Genomic DNA, 7,087 nt, shown 5'->3' on the forward strand with positions numbered 1-7,087 from the left:
CCAACTGTCCTGTTTGATCTTTATGAAAAATATTATACGATGGACTTAGAGGATTTTACCACTGCTTGCAAACTTCCACAATGGGGTAGTGCTAGTGAACCCCACAAATCTGAATTTAGAAATTTTCTTGCTATTATAACTATGGGGGAATCTAGAGATATAGCACAAGCTACCATAGGGAGCATCCATTTTCCTGCTATACATTATTTTGCTCTCTTCATAGGTAGATGCATAAATGGTAAAGATGAAGCATGTCATATGTGTGTCCCTGATCTCAGTATTCTTAGGAGTGCTCTGTTAGGAGACAAATCTTATAATTTGGGAGCCATTGTTGCACGTAGGTTGCATCATAATAGATTTAATGGAGATTTCTTTGGAGGAATTTATGCAACCCGCTTAGCTGATTTTCTTGGTGTGGACATACGTGAGGATGATATTGAGTTGCCTCCTACTTATTTAGACTTTAATGCTATGGTTCACCACCAGTTTGTCGAGAGGAATGAATCACCTCTCCGGTATCGCTTAATCTTTGACAGACGTCGTGCTGTTCGTATTACTCTCCCTGCTCCTGCCTTCTTCGATTATCAGGCAAAAGGAAGATATGTTATTACCAGAGACGAGTTAGATGAGTACGAGAGGAGTGCGGAGGCAGCTCGCCGCCACGCTGCAACTCAGGAGGCAATAACTTCCGCAGCTCAGTACGACCCCGGCTACAACTATGGATATCCGCCAGGCCATCCGTGGCAATAAACCAACTTAGGCCAAAAGCCTAAGCTTGGGGGAGTACGTATTTCTCACCGACATTACATCTATGTTCACACACTCATTGCCAGATGTCGGTGCTCATACTTTTTCATTGTAATATCCATGCTAGTTTATTTTCTTTTTTCTTGCTTTCTTCTTGTGTGTTTGATAAACCTTAAGAAAAACCAAAAAAGTTAGTATAGCTTTTAGTTAGTTTACTTTTCTTGCTGTAGTAGTAAAAATTAAAAAGAAAACCCAAAAAGATTTCTTGTTCTTCTTATGCCCGTTGGGAGCTTTCCCGTGTAAATAGTTTTATTTCTTTTCTTTTCTTTGGGGGTCGTTAGGAGAAGACCATAATCAAAATTGTTGAAGTGGCTCTTATATGCATTATTGTTGATTTAACCAAGAGCCCATATTGCCTTGTCTTCTCCTGTTTATTGAATGCTCGCAGATTCCAGCTTAGTCCAATGCACGTGCACTCTTATTATTTTCACATCGTTCGGTCATGCAAGTGAAAGGCAATTATGACGATATATGGTGGACTGACGAGATGAGAGAAGCTGGTATGAACCCGACCCCTGATTCAGCCTATTATGAATAAACATGTTTGCAATGACAATTAGAGATCATAGTTGCTTATGCCATGCTTGATTAGCTATGAGTTATAATGGTTTACCTTGCGTGCCAACATGCTATTAAAATGGTTGTGATGTGGTATAGTGGGGTGGTATCCTCCTTTGAATGATTTAAGTGACTCGACTTGGCACATGTTCGCAGATGTAGTTGAAACAAATCAACATAGCCTTCACGATATTTATGTTCATGGTGGATTATATCCTACTTATGCTCGTACTCAATGTCTATTAATTTTAATGCATATTCATGACTGTTGTCGCTCTCTAGTTGGTCGCTTCCTAGTCTTTTGCTATCCTTCACTTGTACTAAGCGGGAATACTGCTTGTGCATCCAATCCCTTAAACCCCAAAGTTATTTCATATGAGTCCACTATACCTTCCTATATACGGTATCTACTTGCCATTCCAAGTAAATTTGTATGTGCCAAACTCTAAACCTTGAAATAAACATTCTGTTTTGTATGCTCGAATAGCTCATGTATCAACTCGCTGTCCGTATCTTCCATGCTAGGCGGGTTATTCTCAAGAGGAGTGGACTCCGCTCCTCATTCACGAGAAAATGGCTAGTAACCGGGATGCCCAGTCCCATGCTTTATGCAAACTAAATCAAAATAATTGCAAACAAAACTCCCCCTGGGACTGTTGCTAGTTGGAGACACTCGTTGTTTCGAGCAAGTCATGGATTGATGCTTGTTGGTGGAGGGGGAGTATAAACTTTACCATTCTGTTTGGGAACCGCCTATAATGTGTGTAGCATGGAAGATATCGCCATCTCTTGGTTGTTATGTTGACAATGAAAGTATGCCGCTCAAAATATTATTTATCCCTATTTTAAAACCGAGCTCTGGCACCTCTACAAATCCCTGCTTCCCTTTGCGAAGGGCCTATCTATTTACTTTTATGTTGAGTCATCACCCTCTTATTAAAAAGCACTAGCTGGAGAGCGCTGCTGTCATTTGCATCCATTACTATTAATTTATATTGGGTATGACTATAATTGGATCTCTTTTACCATGAATTACAATGTCTAGTCAGTCCTTAATCTTTAAAGGTGCTCCGCATTTATGTTTTGCTGTCTCAGAAAGGGCTAGCGAGATACCATCCTGTTATATCATATTATGATTGTTTTGAAAAAGTGTTGTCATCCGAGATTCATTATTATGACTCGTTAGTTGATTGTGCCATTGATCTATACTACTATTAAAAAAGCAAACATAACTCCCTCTAATGCCATACAACGAAGTGTACACAGGAGAACGAAGACGTTAGATCAATCAAACTAAATTACATCCAACAATCCATATTACATCCAAGGTCTGCCACACAAACTAATGATTCAGATTAAATGTTCTGCCAGGCAGACTACCCCGCGCACGTCCTGCCCCTCCGCACATCACGCCGCTAAACGCATCTGAACCCAACAAATTATCCACTGCCCCGACTACGCCGCTGCCTTCCTTCCCCACCGCTGTGACGCCTCCCAGCCTCTGCCACCGCCCCACGCGACGGACGCCATGTCTCCCCTATTTCCCTCTTCACCTCCACGGCCACGCCGCGTCGCCGGCTGAGCCCCGTTGCGATCGCTATGTTCCGTCGCGCCGCCTCGTAGCCCCACACCTAAGCCGCAGCCGAGATGCATCTGAGCGAGAACGAGGGGATCGAGGGCGTGCGGTTCGCGGTGACTGGCGGGCACGGCTTCATCAGCGCTGCGCTATGCCTGGAGCTGATCCGCCGCGGCGCCCTGGAGGTCTGCTCCCTCGACGACTTGACCTGCGCGAGTCCTCCTCTTGGTCCCAGCAGCTCCTCGACGTTGGCGTCCGCTTCTTCCAAGGGTCTCTCCCGCACTCTCTTTAGCTTAAATTACTGTGGTTCTTTTCTTCTATCGCGCGTGAGGCTTAAATGCAGCGTCGCAGCAAAGAAGGTAATTTGTTTTTCTATCCAATGCGTTGAAGCTACAATGTACGTGCTTAGTAAATTGTTTAGGGCGGTGTGAGACTTATAATGCCTGCCAACTTAGTGAATTGATAAACCTGGAAGTTTGTGTTTTTCACTTCACTTGAATTTGCACAATTCAGTTATGTGTTCATTGAATGGATTTGACATGACATTTCCTGCAGGCAATGAGGGAAGTAGATGGGCATGGTTGATCTGTTCGTCATGCAGTTATGTGCTATCTTATTCCTTGATGCTGAGTGTGATTCCATGCATGTGCAAGCTATATGTACTCTTAAGCTATTAGTGTTCTCTAACTTATTTCCTACTATTCATGTATGGTACCATGTCAGATTTAGAACCCAGCAAAGAAATATGGCAGAAATTTGCATATTAATTTTTCTTGTGCAGGTTTGAGATATAAATGTCATACAGATGCTTCTTTGCCATGAGTGTGTAAACTTGATGAGGCAACATGGTCTTCAAGCACAAGAAATACCCATGGACGTGAGTGCGGGCTGCCGCTCCGCCCTCCACTCCTCTGCTTGACCACCGCCGCCGACATGTCGAGGCCCTCGCCACCAAGCGGCATGGTTTCCCGTGAGCTAGCTTCTTCAACACCTGTTTCTCTGAATTTCTACAAGCTAAATTAGTACATGCTTATTCTCTGAACGTTGGCCTGTATTGGATTCTTGTACGGTATGATTTGCCCAATCAGCACACCCATGGACAGGGCAAGAAAAACAATTAGAAAGCATGAAAGATTCCAATCAATACTTTCTGTTGGATATATCAATTGTTTTAGCTCTTCCTACACCCAACCGGAACATTCTAAATTCTAAAGGTTTCAGCTGGAATTCCCGTTCCGTTCATACATTCCAATTTGGCGTTTTAGTTCAAAATTAGAAGCTGGAGTCTGTGTATAGTTATTCTCATGTCCATCATATGAACTATGTGTGTGTACTCATGTTGAATTGATGTATGATACTGAGTCTTTGCATTTTCAATCGCCTTTCACTTTCTTCATGATTTGGTGGATGTGCATTTTCACATAATTTTTAACAAACCAATTCATATTTTCGTCGAGCTTAAATCATTTTGTTCTTTTATAATGGTTGGAGATGTGGTTTAGGAGGATCAGCAGCTAATGGCAAACGTGCTAGCAAGCCCCGAGTGCGGTGGCCCGTGCAACATGAAGAAGACCATCCGGACAAAGGGCAGGTACACAAATAGCTAAGAACACAAGGAGACGTGCAGGTCTGCGTTTCTGAGTTATATCTCTTTTAGCACTAGCGATTAAATGGTCTGTAGCTGGTCAGGCATGCTTGCCTAAAATGTACTTTAGTAGTTGCTAGAGCAATGCTAGCTTCTATGTTGTTCTTGCGGCCTCAACTAGCTAATTTTATTTAAAGCAAATGTTGTTCTATCCTTCCAATTACTGTTATTCAGATCTTCTTTTCTTTTTTTCTGTTGTCATTCATAGTACAAATGTTATGAGAATTTCAGGAATTTTGTCATATCTTTCTCCCAGGTACCTTAATTTTGTAAGCAAGATCTCAAGAAAGTATATAGGGAGGAGATTGACAAGGTGCATGCAAGATCTCAAGTTCATTGCTGTCTTTTTCTGTCTGAACATTTTCTTATTTGGAGTTGCAGCCGATTTATGGTGTACCAACCGACTTGGCTTAGGATGTATTGTAGTTGCTTTGGTTGCATCAACCAACAAGTCTTATTATGTATTGCAGTTGGTTTGGTACCATCAGCCGACTGGCCGGTTGGAAAACCAGCGGGGAAAACATGTACTGTGAGCTCCCCTCGCATTCAGAGTTTGGAGCTTGATGAATAATGATGTGTGAGCTTGTTGATGATCTGCTATTTTTCACAAAATTGGGACATGTCGGATGGTCGATGTGAGGTTCTCTAAGTAAAAAATTCCTCATTTGTCCGTTGTGATAGTCTCATGGAATTTTGTTGATAAGAACCTACAATTTCTTGGGTAAGTTTGGGTTAGGAGTTCCGTATATATGCGCCAAGAGAGTATGTTGATAAGAACCTACAGTTTCTTGGGTAAGTTTGGGTAGGAGTTCCGTATATATGCACCAAGAAAGTATACAGGGAAATCATGATATGCTTTTTTTGCAGTGCCAACACTGAAAATGTAAAGTGTGTTATGCATGACTTTTATATGTGTTTTAGGAATTGGAGGATAGCTCTATAAACAAAATTCCTTATTCTGCACTTCTCTGCTTTGCTTGGCAGGAATTCTTGTTGTAAAGAGCGAAGGCATGGTTTGGTTTGCATGACATTATATCTTCAATTGGCTGGAGATATATAAATGTTGTACTTGATTTTCTCACCTGGCATCTTATCTCTTCTGTGAAATACACTTGATTTTCTCATAGTAATAGTTCTTTATTATTGTTGATACATAAATGGATCTTTATTGAATGGTACTTGTATGTGTGTATGGAGAATGGTGATTAACCTTTTAAATAATCCATTTTCCAACAAGGTGATTCTAATTTCTTATTAGATTATACTATAACAATATGATTAGCAAAAATTCAAACGGTTGTATATTTGACACATACTGCAATGGGCCGGAGCCCGCCTGTATATTTTGTTCGAATACTGAAATTCATTTACAGGGGATTATAATCATTTGGGCGCTATGCATTGAGAAAGTGTGCATTTAGATAAGAGATTATATAATTAACGCAAAGATGTGCGATGTTTTTTTCAACAAGAATGTTGATCATGAAGAATGATAATCAAATTATTTGTATGAGTTAAGAAATGCACTTTGTATGAATTTTCAAAAATTTCACGAAATCTATCTATATTTCATTAGAGCTTTTTATGTTTGATACGTGCGTTGCACGTGCACACTTACTAGTATGAGTAAGCATGAGACCTAAGAGTTATTGCAAATGTGGTTAGTCATAATCTTTGCTGAAAACTTGAATGCTAGCTTTACATATTTACAACAACAAGAGCAAACAGAGTTTGTAAAAGTTTTTCTTTATCACTTTCAGTTTATCAACTGAATTGCTTGAGGACAAGCAAAGGTTTAAGCTTGGGGGAGTTGATACGTCTCCGTCGTATCTACTTTTCCAAACAATTTTGCCCTTGTTTTGGACTCTAACTTGCACGATTTGAATGGAACTAACCCGGACTGACGCTGTTTTCAGCAGACTTTCCATGTTGTTATTTATGTATAGAAACAAAAGTTCTCGGAATGACCTGGAACTTCACGGAACATCTATTTGGAAAATAAGAAAAATACCAGAAGAAAAATCCACGTCAGGGGGCCCACACCCTATCCATGAGGGCGGAGGGCGCGCTTGCCCCCTAGGGCGCGCCCCCCTACCTTGTGGGCCCCCTGACGCTCCACCGACCTCAACTCCAACTCCATATATTCACTTCCAAGGAGAAAAAAAATTAGAGAGAAGGATTTATCGCGTTTTACGATACAGAGCTGCCGCCAAGCCCTAAAACCTCTCGGGAGGGCTGATCTGGAGTCCGTTCGGGGCTCCGGAAAGGGGAATTCGTTGCCGTCGTCATCATCAACCATCCTCCATCATCAATTTCATGATGCTCACCGCCGTGCGTGAGTAATTCCATCGTAGGCTTGCTGGACGGTGATGGGTTGGATGAGATCTATCATGTAATCAAGTTAGTTTTGTTAGGGTTTGATCCCCAGTATCCACTATGTTCTGAGATTGATGTTGCTATGACTCTGCTATGCTTAATGCTTGTCACTAGGGCCCGAGTGC

General features: G+C 41.5%; 1 long non-coding RNA gene across 1 annotated transcript; it reads left to right on the top strand.

The window, feature by feature from the left end:
* The first annotated feature begins 3,927 nt into the window (after nt 1-3,927).
* LOC123048904 (uncharacterized) lies at nt 3,928-5,694 on the top strand. The gene is made up of 3 exons (XR_006423401.1): nt 3,928-4,568; nt 4,843-4,899; nt 5,571-5,694. It is a non-coding gene; the product is annotated as an uncharacterized lncRNA (long non-coding RNA).
* Nucleotides 5,695-7,087: the final 1,393 nt, after the last annotated feature.

This window comes from Triticum aestivum, chromosome 2D (genome assembly GCF_018294505.1).
Source record: "Triticum aestivum cultivar Chinese Spring chromosome 2D, IWGSC CS RefSeq v2.1, whole genome shotgun sequence".
Lineage (NCBI taxonomy): Eukaryota > Viridiplantae > Streptophyta > Magnoliopsida > Poales > Poaceae > Triticum > Triticum aestivum.